Genomic DNA, 19,301 nt, shown 5'->3' with positions numbered 1-19,301 from the left:
TGGGAACTAGCCCACTCACACTGAAGCAGCTATTTCCATTAGGGAAACTGCCCTCTGACTTGGAGAGGCAGAAAGGTCCTCTTGTTTAATGGGAACTAACCCATTCATACTGAAGCATCTATTTCCCATTAGAGACACGGCCATCTGTCCTGCAGAGGCAGAATGGTCCTCTGGTCTAATGGGAACTAGCCCACCCACACTGAAGCAGCTATTTCCCATTAGAGAAACGGCCCTCTGACCTGGAGAGGCAGAATGGTCCTCTGGTCTAATGGGAACTAGCCCATTCACACTGAGAAGGCTAGTTCCCATTAGAGAAACGGCCCTCGGACCGGCAGAGGCATAAAGGTCCTCTTGTCTAATGGGAACTAGCCTAATCGCACTGAAGCAGCTATTTCCCATTAGAGAAACGGCCCTCCGTTCTGCAGAGGAAGAAAGGGTCTCTCGTCTAATGGGAACTAACCCACTCGCACTGAAGCAGCTATTTTCCATTAGGGAAACGGCCCTCCGACCTGCAGAGGCAGAAAGATCCTCTCGTCTAATTGAAACTAGCCCACTCACACTGAAGCAGCTATTTCCTATTAGAGAAACTGCCCTCCGACCTGCAGAGGCAGGAAGGTCCCCTTGTGAAATGGGAACTAGCCCACTCACACTGAAGCAGCTATTTCCCATTAGAGAAACGACCCTCCGACCTGGAGAGGAAGAAAAGTCCCCTCGTCTAATGGGAACTAGCCCATTCACACTGAGAAGGCTAGTTCCCATTAGGGAAACAGCCCTCCGACCTGCAGAGAAGGTCCTCTTGTCTAATGGGATCTAGCCCATTCACACTGAAGCAGCTATTTCCCATTAGAGAAACGGCCCTCTGACCTGCAATCCCCTTCCAAGTGCTGAGCACTTGCCCTGTGCCTGCTGTTCCGGTGCATTCTGCCTCTGCAGGTCGGAGGTCTGTTTCTCTAATGGGAACTAGCTGCTTCAGTGTGAGTGGGCTAGTTCCCATTGGATGAGAGGACCTATCTGCCTCTCCAGGTCGGAGGGCCGTTTCTCTAATGGGAAATAGCTGCTTCAGTGTGGGTGGGCTAGTTCCCATTAGACGAGAGGCCCTTTCTGCCTCTGCAGGTCGGAGGGACGTTTCTCTAATGGGAACTAGCCTTCTCAGTGTGAATGGGCTAGTTCTCATTAGACGAGAGGACCTTTCTGCCTCTGCAGGTTGGAGGGACATTTCTCTAATGGGAAATAGCCTTCTTAGTGTGAATGGGCTAGTTCCCATTAGACGAGAGGATATTTCTGTGTCTGTAGGGCGGAGGGCCGTTTCTCTAATGGAAAATAGCTGCTTCAGTGCGAGTGGGCTAGTTCCCATTAGACGAGAGAACCTTTCTGACTCTGCAGATCGGAGGGCCGTTTCTCTAATGGGAAATAGCTGCTTCAGTGGGAGTATGCTAGTTCCCATTAGATGAGTCCCGAATGTACTCTTTCTGATAATGTTCAAAACAACACTTTATTGCCAATCCTCACAGTGCTGTAACAAACTCCTCAAAGGTCTCACAATATTTCTGTTGTCTGATGGCAAATTGATAACAAGCCAAAATATTATTCCCCTTCACCTCGTATTGCTTGTCCATCTTGGCTATGCATATGTTTTAATAAATAGTTGTCCAGCCCGACCTCGACAATGAAACAGTGCCTCTTTCTTTGCTAAAATAATTAGGACCATATACTGCCAACATATACTTATGGAATCTTTCTTTCCTTTTAATAAACTAGGAATAACCCAGTGCCTGGTATATTTGCCATAATCTTTGAATTTGTTTCTGTTGCTTCCCTATTTTCGTGCCCTTGGTATTTGTCACCTTGTTCACATTTTCAAATGTCTGTAATTTCCCTTTAAAGGTGCAATGAAAAAAAAACCCTCAGAGTAACAGCCAATTGTGCTACGGCATGCTCCCTTCTTCATGTGTGCAAGTGTTTCTTTCGGTCGCTACACTGCTTGTGGGACGAGCAGAGCGCAGTGCCCGCAGTGAAGGCCTTCAGCTAGCTACATAACTAAGCAACAGACATGTCAACTCCTTATCATGTCTAAAATTGCCAGGTAACAACTAGCAACACTGGACGATGCGTCCTTTGATCACGTGTTCTGTCATGTGCATGCACGACTATGTTGCTAGGGTGCTCCCTGTGTCCTCATAGGCTCACGCACAGCCCAGATAATCCCCAATGCAGGCCTGGAGAGTCCCAATGAGCCACCATTCAACTGTGCAACTAACCCTGTACCTGCCCAGCCAGGGCAACCACAATCAATGGCAAGTGCAGGCCCTTTGTCATTGCTGCAACTCATCACCAGTTAAGGAAGTGAACCAGAACACATCCAGTATGTGTGACTTAATTTCTTTTTAGTTCATCTTTATGCGGTAACAACTCTCTCTGTCCTCACCCATACACCAACCACCGTACTACTTGCCTTTCATTCTCTTATAGTGTTCTCTTTTAGCATTCCACACCCATAACATTCCCTCTGTGGACATTCTTAACACTGTGAGGAGCCCCCCTTTCTTCTAGAGGACTTTATTCCCATAGCCACTTTGGCTACTCTAATATCACTCAACTAGAGTTGTATTGTCAAGTGTGAATGGTTCATTTAGTCCCCCTCTAGTGCTCTATATGAGCATGGGTTGTCCCTCCTAGGATTGACGACGAATTGGCCCTATTAGGCATGAAGATTTGTTTGCTCTCCTGGCCAGAAAGACCACTTGTCTGTCCTGTGCTTGAGGACAAAGATAGGCCCTTCCAGGGGCCAGAAACTGATGACGTGATGCATCAGCAGGGACAGAAACCAAAGAGAGGCCCACTAAGTTTGGTGTTGAGAGTTAAACCCTGGTCAAGTTGGTTTACCCAGGGTACGGCACTCCTCCTCGTCTTTCCACTACCCATCACTACTTTTGATGGGCTAGTTATTAGGTTAAGATATACAACCAGGCGCCAGCTAGCATACTTCTTAACGGGCACAGGCCTTCTTCCACAGTTTTTACCTTATTTTCAGTGTCCACCTTCTTCACTTCGTCCTCCTTCCTTTTCTTCCTCAGTACCTCTTCCAAAATGTTCCTCCATCGGTGGCCCTCATCTTCCTACACCAATTTTGTCTGTACCTTGCAAACTGTTCTCCAAGTAATTTCCTCCTTTCTCTTGTGCCTCACCTTCCATCTCTCTCCTTTTCCCACTTGCTAGTTTTCCCCTCTTCACGCTGCTCTACCCTTTCATTTCTTTTGACGCATCTTCACCTTCCTCACCCATCCACCTCAAGTCTTACTCTCCTTCCACCCCCTTTGCCTTCCTTCTTCCTCTTTTACTCCGCTCTTTCCTGCAGCACTTGTTTCCAAACTCCTATACCAGGCTTTCTACCGAAGCCTCCCTGTATAGTACTTCCTCTTTTGAAACTGGAAAAGGAAGGGTATTAATGGGCCCAAGTCCTTGTGTGTACGCGACAAAGTGATTGGCTCTTCTGAGTAACTCACCATTTTCAGATCTTGTGATTTGTATCAGTTATAAATTGTCAGCTTCCAACTTGAAGTCAAGCAGCGCTGTCATTGTAGCTGCCTGACCCCACCATGGTGCCTCCTCCAGGCAGCTGCACAATAACTCTGCCAACCTTGAACCTCCTCATCTGCCAACTTCATTACATACCCTCAAGCAGGTCTTTTTCACAGTCCATCCTGCAGACTATGTATTCAAATGTACTTTTAGCGGGATCATAGACAATACCCAAAGACCTTTTGGCCTTCTAATACAGAGTTGTTCATTCTTCAAAACTCTACCAGGTCTTGAATTACAGACTGGTACCGGGCAAAGGATAAAGTGGATAGGGTAGACGCCTTGGGAATACCTTATATACTGGCTATTATCTTTCTGAAGGTACACGCCCACCCCCTCACCCCCAGGGTGTTGTAGCTCCATTCCGGAGTGTCCACCTAGAAACATGGTCACAGTTCACTCCATTTTTTATGCTGTCACTCAGTTCATTGTTGTACTCGATATGTAATTCTTTTCATTGACAGTTCTATATTTTTAGTCATTTATATTCCATGAAAGTATTTGTATTGTTAAAGTAGGCCTTATTTTCATTTATTATATTACTTGAGTTATCATTTCATGGTTCTTACATATTTATCATATTCAAGATTATAACAATTAAATTGGACTAAAGTGTAAGATATCTTAGGCATAATTATGGATCTATGTGTTCTAATTGAACCTGAACTAGATGCAATTTTTCCAAATGTTTTGTACCTAATTTTTTTAAATGTTATATTGGTGGGTAGGTCGCCCTCCACCACCCACCTCCCCACCCCTTACGCAATCCAAAATGGCCTGACCCCAACCCACCATCTACCTTTGGTGGTATAGAAAATGTATCTCCAAAACTTTGGGAAAATGGTAAATGAACATCGGAAAAGAAACGTTATGCCTGAATATCTATCCAAATTCCCCTCCAGCTTTCATAGAGAAAGATTCATGAAAATTAGGTTGGATGTGTACCCAACTAATGAATATAAGAATCGGGACAGGCAAAAGAGGGGTTATTGATGGACAGTGCAGATTTTGCCAAAGAGAAACCCAAATGGAAACAGCATTTCACCTTCTACTGGAATGTGGCGCAGAAGATAAAATGAGACAACAAAAGCTACAAGCCCACATGTTACCTTCGACAGCAAAAAACATGGAGGAAAGGTGGGGTTATTTCTTACAAGGACACAACCACAAGTTCACATGCCAGGGCATAAACGTTTTAGAGAATATTCTTAAAAACACGGAGGACAATAATGAGGCAATGGCTGATTTTGGACTGAACTGAAATGGTGAAAATGAGAAAATTTTGTGGTTAATTGGCATGGACGAATTTTAATGGGAATGAATGTGATCAGTTTAAAAATGTAAAACTAAAATGTCACAATAAAAAAAAACTAAATTTAAAGAAATTGGTGGAGGGGGCAGCAGATTTTCAACCAGTTTGGGGGCGGGGGAAGCGGTCGTCAAAATCCATAAACCTATAATTATACTGTTAAATGGTGTTATGGTCATTGATAGTCTTAATAAAAATCTGCCCCTACGAAGGGGCAAATATGTTTTTACTGGGGTGTGAGGGTCATTAGACCACCAGGGATGGCTTGAAGGGGGGGGGCACTGATTGAAGTGTGATAGTTATGATTTGTTTTTGCTGGGCTGAACATGGGTAATGAATGTTTTTTGTTTCGTTTACAGGTTTCTTTACGCGAGGATCTGCAACGTTATGCGAGTAGTTTTTTTTATTCTACGGGATTGGGCAGTCTGGGGAGGTATTCTGGTGGGCCGGGACACAAATGCAGGGTCAGGCCACAAATTGCCCCCCATGCCAGCATAACATTGGTGTTTCCCTTGGAGCGGCTGTCTCCCATGTGGGTTGACTGTCCGCAAGCCCAGGCTGCATCTCTGGCTGTGCTGCATTACAGATTTTGCCTCTGGGGAGGAATGGAGACCCTGCTGGGGCTCCCCCGAACTGCAGCTGGACTTGGGGACGGTTGACCCACATGCAAGACAGCCACCCAAGGCCAGGGACATCACCCCCACCTTCCTGGAGTTCTGGCTGGCCTGCGTTATAGCTTCTCCCTCCTGGAAAGGACGGTGACCCTGCCAGGAACTGAAGGTGCCATAAGAAGTATACAGGTTGTGCCAGAAATAGGGTGATGCAGTGGTCCATGGAGGACATAACAAGTAAGGACACCACATGGGCACGTAACTGAGAAAGGAGTAAATAAAGAACATTACTATGGGGGTTTCAGTTTAAGATAGCCCCTTTGACATACTGGACTTATCTGAGATTCCGCAGACATAAATGCTAATATATTTACACCTAAAGAGGGGGTCCAAAAGGCAGTAGAGGAAGGAGGGCCAACCACCAACACCACAATTAGTTCCCCGTTCAACTTGAACCAGCTATTGTACATCCATGCACCCACAGCTTCGAGGCAGGTACTAAATTTGGTCGCTGTCGACAAGAAAGAGAGATCAAAACAGACCAGGATCTATGTCATCTGTTAAGAATAACAATGGAAGCCGTGAGAGCAGATAAGCTTGATAAGAGGTTGCACGTACATGTTAAACAAAATCTGGAAGCTGGAGGAAACCTGAGGGACTCCTCATCTGAAGGCAGACGGCAGAGAGTGAAAAGGGGGGGTGGGAAATTGACTGTTCGGTCAGAGAGAAACAAAGAAAACCAGGTAAGAATGGCACTAGAAAAGCAGGCCCGCACAAGCTAGCCAGCATGGCCAATGGTATCAAAGGCGGCAGATAAGTCAAGTAACAATAAAGCACCAACGCCACCCGAGTCGTGCATCCAAACCACATCGTCAACATTGGAGACCAGCACCCCCTCTGTGCCACGTCCTGGACGAAAACCACATTGGGAAGTGTGGAAGAAGAAAGATTACTCAGGAAAGGGCAGACGAAGGCTTCAAAAAGCTTCATAAAAAGATTCCAAGATGGCCGCCGTGAGCACTCCACTGTGAGGAGCGCGCTCCTCCCTGGCGACCCGAAAAGGAGCAATAAGCAGCGTTAAAAACAAGACCCCAGGGTAGCAAAAGCAAAGGGGACAACCCGCGAACAGAACAGTCCCCAAGAAAACCCCAACAGGAGCGTTTTGAAAGCAGAGAGGGGCAGAGTGAGCGGACCTGAGACCGCCAGCAGCGATGCCTGTGTGTCATGATCACTGACCAAGAACACAGTCGCCACACCATCAAGTGATGGGGTAATGGGTCACAGGACGTAGACACACAAGGGACCCAGCTGGACTAAGTCCTGGCGCCAGGCTCATGTAAGAATGTAAGCAGGAACACTTTATTATTGTGCAAGAGCGCTTCATGCACAAGAACTTTTCCATGTGCTTTTATTTCGAGAACGTTTTCACAAGCATACCTTTGGGTGTGGCTATCCATGCCCAGACTACACCTGCAGACTCTAGAAACTGCAGGGTGTGGCAGGCTGGCCAGTACCAGTGGGCGTGGCCCCAGGAGCTCAGCTATATAAGCTGTGCTAGCCCCAATGCCAGCGATCAGCTTACTTGCCATTTGGATCAAAGTGTTTTTCCTGCACACTCACCTTCCAGAATCCAGCGTTCATCAGCGCATCTGCAGACTCTTCCTCTGGAACCCAGCGATCTTGATCCTGACACTGCACTCCTCATCCATGGAGTCGATTCCTGCAAAGAAGACGAAAGACAAGGTTAGACAAGCTATCACCCATCAGTCTAGGGTCGCGCCACATTCAAATGACGCGTGCATCCCTAGAAGCCCACTTACCTGTTAACGGACCATCGTGGGTTCACTTCTCGTTCACGTCGACTGCCATCTCAAGCCCTGCAACTGCTGCAAGGTCCGCAATGCCACCTACAAGGAGAGAGAGAGAGCAAACAAACAACATTATGGAAGGAGCGAATAACAATACAGGAACAAACCATACAAATAGAACAAAAGCAGACTGAAAGCAAACAGGCAAGGAAAGACAAAGACACTGTGGAAAACTCACCCGGAGAGAAGTGATTTAGTCGCAGCTGGACTGGGCTACCACGTGCAGGAACCAGTGAAGGAACTTGGTCCCAGTCAGACAAGCACCCCTGCCAGAAGTAGCAGGACGGAGTGGTCACTAATAATAATCATCAGGTAAGCTTTCTAAGGGCAGCGCAACCACCAGCAATCACGTCCTGGGAGGAAGGGTCTCGAAGGGGATCTGGATCACAGACTGGCATACCCCCGTCCCTTTATATCTCACAGGAGCAGTCCTGAACAGCGTTACCTATTGCTGCAGTTCACCGCATAAGTGCAAGGGGGAAAAGACAGACGAGGGCGGCCTAATTTCCGGGAGGGCTGCAACTGTGCTCCAATGCCCCTGCAGAGACCAGGTGTGCGTAACACTGTGTGGGACCTGGCAGCTTAGCCGGAGGAGATGGTTCCGCGGGTGGTTCAGAAGACACGGGGTGCCCATTCAGCCATGGCAACATAGGTGAGACTGGGTAGTGTGAGCTGACCACTGCGGAACCGTGGCGGCCGACAGAGCTGCCAGACCAGTGCGCCCGCCTGGAAGCATTGGCGCAAGCACCGCAGCGCGGCAATCCAGCAGAGCCGGTGTGGCCCAGACACCCAGCTACAAAAGTAAAGAGAGGGGGCAGGTCCTATTCCCCTGAAATCCTGCACCCGCCTCAGCCCCATACAGCAAGCCGGCTCCACGCGATGCAGGGCCTCCACAAACCGCGTAGGGCCCCCATGAGCTGTGATGTGTCCCAACTGGCGGAGGGTGAGCAGGCATAATTAAAGGAGTTGGCAGCCACGAAGTGGGTGCCCGAAGGACGCTCCCATCCCAAACAACGGACATGGGGATTTATGAAAGCATCTGCCAACGCATCATAACCTTCACTTGGAAGGAGACCCCCTACGGCAGGAGACCCGCAGCATACCCAGACCCAGGCAAAGGCCCAAATCCATACTATTCAGAAACAACAGAGGCAAACTGCAGTAATAGAAGGGCGACAGCACTAAGTCTCCTGCAGCATCCCCCGGCTAACGGCCAAGGAAGGAACCCGGGGAGGGGAGAGGGGGTCGGTGGCGCATGCTCCCAACCCTCAGCATTTGACTCCGCAGGAGAGCGCTGCTCCGCTCCACCGCCCACCCTTATGAAAACTAACCCTGCCATGCAAGATTAACTGAGAAGGAACCTCCAGGGGGGGCAAGAGCGGACTTAGAGGCTCAGGAGCGGTGGGAGCACGGGGGCACCCCAGGAAGAAATTCAAGAAGCTCCTTGGCTATGGGCCAGTGTGACACTGCGACCTTGACCACTTTCACCTTTGAACGTATTAGCCCCACGGCCCCCAGGGGGCAACCAACCCAGGCTCTAAAGGGGAGCTAGACCCACACTGCACACAGGAGGGGGAGAGGAGCATCCCCTTCATACAGAACAACTGGCCAATATCCCGGGATCAAGAGGAACCTCAGAGGCCCGGGGAGAAGCCACCTACAGTAAGGTGCAGGCAGGCACTCGCCATCGCCAGGCAATGTTGTGCAACAAACCCAAGGAGGCCAAAAAGGGCCCCCCATGGGCCAAGATCTCAAGAAAATAGGAAGGGACCCTCCAAAAGCTATGGAGAATTGAGGGGGAAGCCCTGGAGGAATAGGATCCAGCAGTGACAGAGACGCAGGGGTCGGAGGAACCTCCAACGCTGCCACAGGGGCAAAAGGTCACGAGCGAGGTGCTGCAAATGACGGCTACCGTTCAGACACAATTAAGCCTAATACGCACAGAACCTGCACCATCCCTGCAGGAAATCAAAGGCGACAGTTGAATTGGTACAAATGAAAACGCCATTCAAGAACTCACTGAAGACACCCAGAAGATAGATGTATTAGCAAAGCAGCAGGCGGTAGCGACACACAAACCGCTTGAGAAGGTCCACCATCAGGGTGAGGGGGCTGCCAGAAAGTGTGACCGATGCCGACCTCAGGGAAATAGCACGTGTCCAAAGATTTGCTGGACAGAGGCCGGGGGAGAAATTCTCATAGATAGAATTCACAGCGTGGGTCCGCAGCGAGACAAACCCGGGGGCCAGGCCAAGAGAAGTGGTGATGGCTTTACAGTGATATGACCAAAACAAATTGATCCTTCAAGCGGCGTGGAAAGCAACCCTGATAAGGTGAACGACACAGTCATAGAACTTTTCCATGACCTGGCCAAATCCACACTAACAAAGAGGTGCCCAAAGCCCTTACCAAAGCCCAGATAAGATCCAGCTGGACATTCCCCTTTGGAATGGTCTTCAAGTGGGAAGGGCGCCAACACTGCATCACCACGTTGGATGAGGTACTCAAGATCCTGAATATTGTAGAAGTAGGGGATGCAGGGGGAGGACATAATAGGAGGCCAGAACATGAAGACCACCAAGAGAAGCCATGGGGCTGGAGAAGAGTAGAGAGGTCAAAGACAAGACGCAAACAATTGCGGGGCCAGAGGGGCAGCAAGCGAAGCCCCAGGCTGAATAGGCCGTCCACTTAACAGTAGTGGCAGGGATCACGAGACAAGGGTTAAGACCCAGTGGGGTTACAAGGGGAATGTCAGCTAAGAGTCAGCTCGGGGAGACGGGGGGGGGGGGGTGGTGACGGATCTTGGAAACAGGGAGAGCAGAGGAATGGCTCTCCCCGCACAGTTGTTCTCCAGGATGGGAACAAGATCAGGCAACCTAGGATGATGCTACGGCCTGGGGAAGTGGAGCCGAGTCCAGCCGGAGGGGGCAAGAGGGAAGGTGGGGGGGGATCAAGGTGGATCGCTACAACATGGTTACTCTCGGGGTAGCGGGGTATGGTTAGCAGAAAAGGGATCCAAATACGAACACTCAATGTTGGAGACTAAACACACCGGCTAAGAGACGGAAACTAGAGAACCTCCTCCAGGATACCAAACCTGACATTGTTATGCTCCAGGAGACTGATATCTGTAAAAAAGACAGACACAGAATGAAGTTGAGATGGTACCCCCAGGTTCTGCAGGCCAACCACAAGAGCAAAGCTCAAGGGGTCCTCATAGCGTTTAGACACCTACCTGATGTCGAAATAATAGGCACAAGCCAACAAGGAAGGTAGATTCCTCTTCGTCCAGCTACAGTGGGGGGGAACCTCTAGCAATCACGACAGTGTACCTCCCCAACTCAGGGCAGGACGGATACTTGCAGGGGGTTTTGGAGAAGCTAGACCAGTTAACAACGGGCCAGCTAATACTGACAGGGGATTTTCACTTGGCGTGGTGCCCATCCACGGACAGGACGCCCACATCTAAAGGGCCATCTAGTTAACTACAGGCAAGCATAAACAAAATGTCATTAGCGGATACATGGCATGAACTAAAAGGGGACTCCAAGGGGTATACTTACTACTCACAAGTGCACCGATCATTCTCAAGAATTGATTACATATGGGTTTTGGTGACACTGCTTGACCAAGTACAGATCATAGAAATGGAACCCATAGCCCTTTCTGACCACGCTCCCCTGCAGCTAGAAATCCAATGGGAGGGAGGGGGGGTCTGGAAGTGGCGGTTCCCCTGCTATCTGCTGAGAGATGCAGTAATTTGTGACCAGATACGCGAGTCCATCCACGACTTCTTTGGGGAAAATAAAACACCAGAGGTGCAGAAACATGTAGTATGGGACGCCTTTAAGGCATTCATGCAGGGGGTGCTCACAGCAAAGCAGGCATCCCGAGCCAAACAGGCGAAGGCCCTCCAGGTGGACCTAGAACAGCGCTTAAAAGGGGTAATGGAGAGAATGGAGACCGACAGGGAGGTGGTAATGATCAGGAGGGAGTATAGGCATATGAAAGGGCAAATCAATATCCTTCTAGCTAAACAAGCAGAAAATCGCTCCTATTCTTGAGGCAGAAGTATTTCCTCCAGGCAAACAAGACAGGCCGGCTCTTAGGTAGGTTAAGCAGAAGGAGGCGGCAGGTACAATACGCCGCATTCAGATGGTGGGGGGGACAGGAAACCACACATACAGAAGAGTTCCTGCAGGCGTTCACATAGTTCTATACAAGCCTCTACTCTACGGAGGCACCGGACAGTGACCTCCAAACGGCCTTCTTAAAATCTTGCTGGCTAAAAAGGTTAGAACAGAGCCAGCACGACACTTTAGAAGGGACGATTACCAAAGACGAGGTGCGCGTGACGATCGAATCGCTACAACCAAATAAAGCCCCAGGCTCTGACAGGTACCCCGCCACATTCTATAAAGCATTCCAGACCACATTAGTCCCTTTAATGACATACCTGTTGAACTCCTTCTCCGATACAGACCGCATCTTCCATTCCATGGAGGAGGCCAGGGTAATCCTCTTCCCAAAGCCAAACAAGAAACAAAACCTCTGTAGCTCCTACCACCCTACTGCCCAAATAAACCTTGATGCCAAAATCGTTACAAAAATTCAAACATCTATAATGGATAAAGTAATCCCCGACCTGATCCACCCGGATCAGGCAGGCTTTGTCAAGGAGAGACAAACATTTGACAACATTAGGCGAATATCCAACCTGATAGAGAAGTCAAACGGGGCAGTCCTGAGGGCGGGGGTGTTAGCACTAGATGCAGAGAAGGCATTCGACTGAGTCGAATGGTCCATTCTTGTTTGCTACCACGGAGGTTATGGGGTTTGGCCCGGGCTTTCTCCACCTGGGCAAAGCCAACTATGGAGCACCACTTATCAGGCTAGCTATCAATGGGCATGTCTCCCAGACGATAAGGGTCACTAGGGGTACAAAGCAGGGCTGCCCCATGTCACCAGTCCTGTACGTGATCTTTCTCGAACCCTTCCTTGCTAGAATTAGACAGGAGAGGGGAATAAAAGGGATTACATTTGGTGGGGAAGACCATGAGGCAATGGCGTTTGCCGACGACCTCCTGGTCGTGCTAACAGAAATGGACACTTCTGACCCGAGGTTAACGTCACTCCTAGGGGAATTTGGCAGAGTGGCAGGCCTGAAGACCAACAACCAAAAATCAGAACTAATGGGGCTACAAGAAGGCACGCCCTCAAAAACATCAGATACAGGGCAATTTGCACAAGCAGAGGGATCCCTTCGATACCTAGGGTGACAATAACCAGTACCCTAGAGGATATGTACCAAGCAAACTATCCCCACCTGTTGGAAACTATCAAGACCTGTCTGGGAGAGAGGAGGCTCATTAACATATCATGGATGTGGGCAGCGGGAACCTCAACGCCCGTCTGCACCATGGCTCAGGGCTAGCCCGGCATGCCGGACCCCTGTCCGCCTGAGGAGGCGTCCCTCGAACGGCCAGGCTTCCCTCAGCTCCCGGCTGCTCCCACTCGGGACTTCCCTGCCGACTGGGGTGTTCTCACCAATGCCCGCCCGCTGGCAGGTCAGGGTGGAGGAGCGCCCCACACCCGGCGGCTCAGGGGCCGCTCGGTGACGAGAGGATGTGGGCCGCTCGGAGCTCCCTCTCTCCGGTGGGGGGGTGTCCCCAGCAGGTTCACCCAGCCCGTATGACTTTTACTTCCTCTAGTCAAGTTTGATCATCTTCTCGCCACTCCGCCAGGCGTTGCCGGTGGGGCCGATCCGAGGACCTCACTAAACCATCCACTCAGTAGTAGCGATGGGCGGTGTGTGCAAAGGGTAGGGACTTAATGAACGCAAGCTTATGACCCGCACTTAATGGGAATTCCTGGTTCATGGGAAATAATTAGTTAGCATGGAGGAGTCTTGTTTGTTATCGGAATTAACCAGACAAATAGATCCACCAACTAAGAACGACCATGCACCACCACCCACAGAATCGAGAAAGAGCTGTCAATCTTTTCCGTGTCCGGGCCAGGTGAGGTTTCCCGTGTTGAGTCAAATTAAGCCCCAGGTTCCACTCCCGGTGGTGCCCTTGTGTCAATTCCTAGTTTCAACTTTGCAACCATATTCCTCCCCACGGAACCCAAAGACTTTGGTTTCCCGGAAGTGGCTTGGCGGGTCATGGGAATAACGCTGCCAGATCGCTAATCAGCATAGTTTATTGTTGAAACTACGAGGGTATCAGATAATCTTCGTACCTCAGATGTTAGTCCTTGATTAATGAAAACATTATTGGCTAACGCTTTCACTTTGGTTCGTCTTGCGCCAGTGCAAGAATTTTACCTCTAGCAGCACAATACGAATGCCCCCGGCCGTCCCTCTTAATCATGGCACCAGTTTCCAAAAAGCTAAATAGAACCGGAGTCCTGTTCCATTATTCCTAGCTGAAGTATTCAGGCAACCGGCCTGCTTTGAACACTCTACTTTCAAAGTAAATGCTTCAGACCCACAGGACTCTTAGTCAAGAGCATCAAGGGGGCGCCAAGAGGCAGGGGCTGGGACAGGCGATAGGTTGCCTCTCTGCGGGCCGCCAGCTTGATCCTAAGATCCAACTACGAGCCTTTTAACTGCAGCAACTATAATATATGCTATTGGAGCTGGAACTACCACGGCTGCTGGCACCAGACTTGCCCTCCAATGGGTACTCGTTAAAGGATTTAAAGTGTATTCATTCCAATTACAGTGCCTCAAAAGTCCTGTATTGTTATTTTTCGTCACTACCTCCTAGAGTCGGGAGTGGGTAATTTGGGCACCTGCTGCCTTCCTTGATGTAGCCGTTTCTCAGGCTCCCTCTCCGGAATCAAACCCTGATTCCCCATTACCCGTGGTCACCATGGTAGGCACAGAAAGTACCATTGAAAGTTGATAGAGCAGACATCCGAATACATAGTCGCCGTCACAGGTATGTACGATCGGCCCAAGGTTATCTAGAATCACCAAAACGGCCGGGCGAGCCCAGACTGTCTTGGTCTGATAAATGCAGGCATCCCGGGAGGTCCACGCTCATCGGCATGTATTAGCTCTAGAATTACCACAGTTATCCAAGTAACAGATGGAGCGATCAAAGGAACCATAACTGATTTAATGAGCCATTTGCAGTTTCACTGTACCGGTCGTGTGTACTTAAACGTGCATGGCTTAATCTTTGAGACACGCATATGCTACTGGCAGCATCATCCGGGTAGCTGCACCTGCTGGAGGGTGGCAACGGGGAGAGCCGCGTGTTCACCTCAGAGCCAACCTTCGCACCCTCTGCAGGACCTGAGCGTCAAAGAGCGTCCCCCGATGCGTGTAGGTCAGGTGGACAGGTCTGTCATGCGGGCACCGGTGGCCCGGGCTGCTCCGCCACACCACAGGGTGGGTGTGAGGGAGAGGCCGGGCCCAGGCAGAACTTGAACCGGTAAGGGGTTGCCCGCACGCCACCACCGGTGTGGCGACAGAGGGGGTCAGCACTCAACGTGCGTTCTGAACTGCTGGAGAAAAGTGCATGGTGGAGGAGGGGCTGCGTCGTGGCTTGCGGGGGATCCCGTCTGATCTGACCAATGGGGAGCTGCTGGGTTGCTCGGCCTTTGCTCTGCTCGGAGGGGAGAGCCACCCACAGGAGGGGGCCCTCCCCAAGGGGGGCATACTCTTGACAAGGTCCCAAGGCGGGTGCAAGCGAATTGCTTGAAAGAGCTGAGGCTGGCCAAGCAGTTCAACCCTAGACGGACCAAGTGTGCCAAATCGATCCCATGGAGTGCTCCGAAGAGCGCCCCCAGCAGGCCACTCTCTGCTGGGGCATTGCGTGGGGAAAGTCCTCCGGCCAGCCCGGGGATGGGCAGTGGTTTTGCCACGGAGCCCGGATCGGGCAGCAAGAACCAAGAGGAGCGCAGACAGGTCCCTCTAACCCCATCTATAGTAATCCGGAGCAAGGTGACTAAAGTTTCTTGTAATCTGTGTACCCAGAGTGACAGAGTGGCACCTCTCAGCAAAAGCTTCATTCTCCTTATAGACCCAACTGGAGAAAAATGTCAAACTGACGCCCATCAGGACTTCCAGAGCAGCCCAGCCATCTGGTCCTTGCAGACATTCCTATGGCCATTGACCAAATGGCCGAGCTCGGAGAGTGGCCATCTGGCAGAGCAATGCATTTCAATAGGCCTGGACGGGAAGGGCCTTTGCCCTCCCACCTGACAAAGGACAGGGGACCGGCAGGTGCCCAAGGGCATGGGCCAGCACCAATCGTCATCCTCGAGCTCTGGCCAGGCCACCTTAGAGCTTCCCCCCCTCCACGTAAGAGGTTTTTCATCCACCTTGCAGCTTGACCCTCTGGGGAGGGACATTCGACCCACACGTGAGACAGGCACCCAAGGCCAGGGGGCCAGCACCCCTCCAGCCGGCCCGAAGCTTTAGCAGGGCCCCTTTAGAGCTTCTCCCTCTGGGGAGGGATGGGGACCCCACCGGTGCTCCCCGCGACCGCTGCCAGGCTTGGGGACTCTCGACCCACAGGCACAAGGCTGGCGCCCAAGGCCAGTGGGGGCAGCAGCCCCGGCCACCCTGGAGCTCTGGCCCAGGCCATCTCAGAACTTCTCCTGCCACATTAGAGCATTTCCCTCCAGGGAGCGACAGGGCTCCCCACGATTGCCACCGGGTTTGGGGACCGTCAACCCAGACGTGAGACAGGCAACCACGGCCGGGGCCAGGACCCCCCACCAAGCCCTACCTTTAGAGCTTTTCCCTGTGGGAAGCGATAGGAACCCCACCGGGGCTCCCCGCGACCACCCCTGAGCTCGGGGGCTTTCGAAACCATGCACAATACAGGCATCCAAGGCTGGGGCAGCAGCCCCGACCATCTCCCTGGAACTCTTGCTGGGCCCTTCTCAAAGCTTCTCCAACCACATTAGAGCCTTTCCCTCCAGGACTAACCCAAAAACACTGTGGAACTCAGGGCCGGCCACTGGAAACGCATTAATCCCCACGCGGATGAAATGGACCAGCGCCCCTTGACACAGGAACCTCATCTTGGACTTGACCACACGTGGTTGATACTTGCCCGAGGACTGGGAGCAATCCACAAACGCCATGGAACTCAGGGCTGGGCGCTATAAGCGGTTATAGCCCCATGGAGGTAACGGGCCCACTCAGGTCGCCCCTTGACACACACGCTCCGTTTTGGACCTGATCACACACGGGTGACACTTGCCTGAGGTCCGGGAGCAACCCACGAATGCCATTGAACCGAGGACGGTAAAAGCGCCACGGCCGCCCTGGAGGCCACAGGGGGGCACTTCCACACTGACTATTAAGCCACACAGTGGGGCTTATGGAACCCGACCGGAGACAAATGCAGAAGCCAGCCGCCAACTCACGCCATCTGGTCCACCGGCCACAACTCTGGTTGCTGAAGTAGAAGGCCCGGGAGTAAGCAGGTAAGTCTCTATTCCAATAACTGCTTGGAATGACTGCCTTTAAGTCTTTCTGTTCAAGATAACTAATGTCCGTTATTGTCTTACAGGTGTGGCGTTAAGCGACCTTCGGATGATGGATGACCCTCCTGACAATGATGCTCAGGATTCCTGCCGGTAAGTATTGCGCTGTGCCGGGCGCGCAAATGTTCGCCTCTGTAGCCTTCCTTTGCTACGTGCGACAAACCTGTTTGTCTTTTTCTGTTCAGCAGGTACGGCGCGAGTCCAGGAAGAAGAATAGAAGATCCGTGTAGCAGCGTCGAGCTGCGGCACGCTGCTGAGTGAAGAACTGTCCGATGAAGTTCCTGGAGCAGGCCGATCAGGTGAGTAGCTACCCGAGAGGGTGCTTTTCGTTCTGTTCTGCAGATGCGGCGGTCCGTGGGAAAGCAGGAGATGAGATCTGGATGCACTGCAGGTAAGGCCTTCGATGCTTAAATAACTCCTGTTATTCTCTGTTCGCAGGTACCGATGGATGGAATACTCTGGACGGGCGTGGCAGAAGGAAGCAAGAACTGATCTGACACGGTGAGCGTTACGCTGCAGGAGTGCAGAATAATGCAAAGCGTGTTCAGATTGTTGGGTGCGGTTTAAATAGCCTTGCAGTTAGTTCGAAGAAAATAGTCCTCTTCTCCGTATCCCTTCTCTCAGGTAAAGTAGTTCCAGGCCACGCCCTGAACTGAATGGCTCAGCCTCTCAGAGCCAAGTTAATGGACCATGTAACTAACACCTCCATGAGCCTGGCACCAGCTGAGTCCAGGTAAGCCTGGCTGGGGCCTGATAAGCCCCCAAGGGGGCCAAGGTCCGGGATGGCCCCACCAGTTTCAGGGGTTTGGGTGCCTGCACAATGACAGCACTCTCCCCCAATGACCCCCTAATGGCTGATCCACTCATTGGTCCTGGTTTGTTTGGGTGATTACAGGGGAACTTTTTCAATAACCGTGGAGCATGTACATTCTCGCTAGGCTCCCATGATCTTTCATGCGGTCCGTACCCTTTCCAGTCTATCAAGTAAAAGAGTTTTGATTTGGTGATTTTTGAGTCCAGAATCTCGTACGAGGCCCTTTAACGGGTATGTGCTTTGACGCCAACCAGACTTCATCCCCAACCTGATAACTTGGAGCTTCACTTCTATGTGCGTCGGCTGATTTCTTATACCTTTCCTTAGCCGCCTTAGATGATCTGTTGCTTCTTTGAAGGCTTGGGAGAAGGTAGAGTGCAAACCTTTCACAGCTGGCATTTCCAGAAGTTGTGGCGGTTCAAGGTTGGAAGTTCGTGGGTGTAACCCGGAGATTGTATAGAAGGGACCTTGACCTGTGCTGGAATGGAGTGAGTTGTTATAGGCATACTCGGTGATCCATAAAACATCCTTCCAGCTGCCTTCAGTTTAATGTAACATGCACCTGATATATTGCTCCAAGGTCTGGTTTGTTCTCTCTGTTTGACCATCGGTTTGGGGATGGTGACTGGTGGAAAGTCTTACGTCGATTTGAGCTAACTCGCAACACTTCTTCCAGAAGCGTGAGATAAACTGGCTGCCACGGTTTGAGATCAGAATGGAAGGGAATCCATGAATTCGAACAATCTGTTCCTGAAATTCTTTAGCCAGAATTGAAGCTAATGGTAGTCCTTTTAACGAGATGAAGTGGGCCATTTTTGAAAACAAATCCACCACTACTAAAATTGTGTTGAATCCATTACTCAGAGGAAGGTCTGTTATAAAATCAAGAGATGGTGTATGCTAAGGCGTTGGTGGAATGTCTAATGGCTGAAGCAGACCTGGTGATTTTTTCTTTTGGGCCTTGTTTTGAGCACAAACTCCACAGGATAGCACAAACTGCTTGATGTCCTTACGCCATGTTGGCCACCAAAATTGTCATTTGACGATGGCCTCAGTTTTTGTAATTCCAGGATGGCCTTCTACTAATGAGTCATGGTAATGTGAGATGACATTTTCCTGAAGTTCTCTGCTGAGTAGATAGAGACGTCCTCGAAAATAGGGTAGTTGGTTAGTGACCGAATGGTAAGGGCCTTTGGTCGGCCAATCCTTTAAGGTGTTGGAATCCATGAGATGAGAGATACTCTCTTGAACGTCTTCTAATGTTAAAGACGTAGTAATCCCAAGAATCTTCTCACCAGGAATGATAGGCACTGGGTCGGGATTGGCGTTTTCTTCGTCTACTCCTATACGGGACAGTGCGCCTGCCTTGCCATTTCGACAGCCAGGGCGGTAGGTAATTACAAAGTCAAACTACGCAAAAAATAATGCCCATCAGAGTTGACGAGATGATTGGGCTTTTGCCACCTTCAAGTACTGTAAATTGAGACGATCAGTAATTACTGTGATGGTGTGTCTAGCTCCGAGGAGGTAATGTCGCCAGGCTTTGAAGGCCGCCTTGATGGCTAACAGTTCCTTGTCCGTAATCGCATAGTTCAGCTCGGGAGCTG

Source organism: Ambystoma mexicanum, chromosome 2q, assembly GCF_040938575.1.
Source record: "Ambystoma mexicanum isolate Mex_15411 chromosome 2q, UKY_AmexF1_1, whole genome shotgun sequence".
NCBI classification, from domain to species: Eukaryota; Metazoa; Chordata; class Amphibia; order Caudata; family Ambystomatidae; genus Ambystoma; species Ambystoma mexicanum.
The sequence above is the reverse complement of the archived record's forward strand: the minus strand, read 5'-3'. Positions refer to the sequence as shown.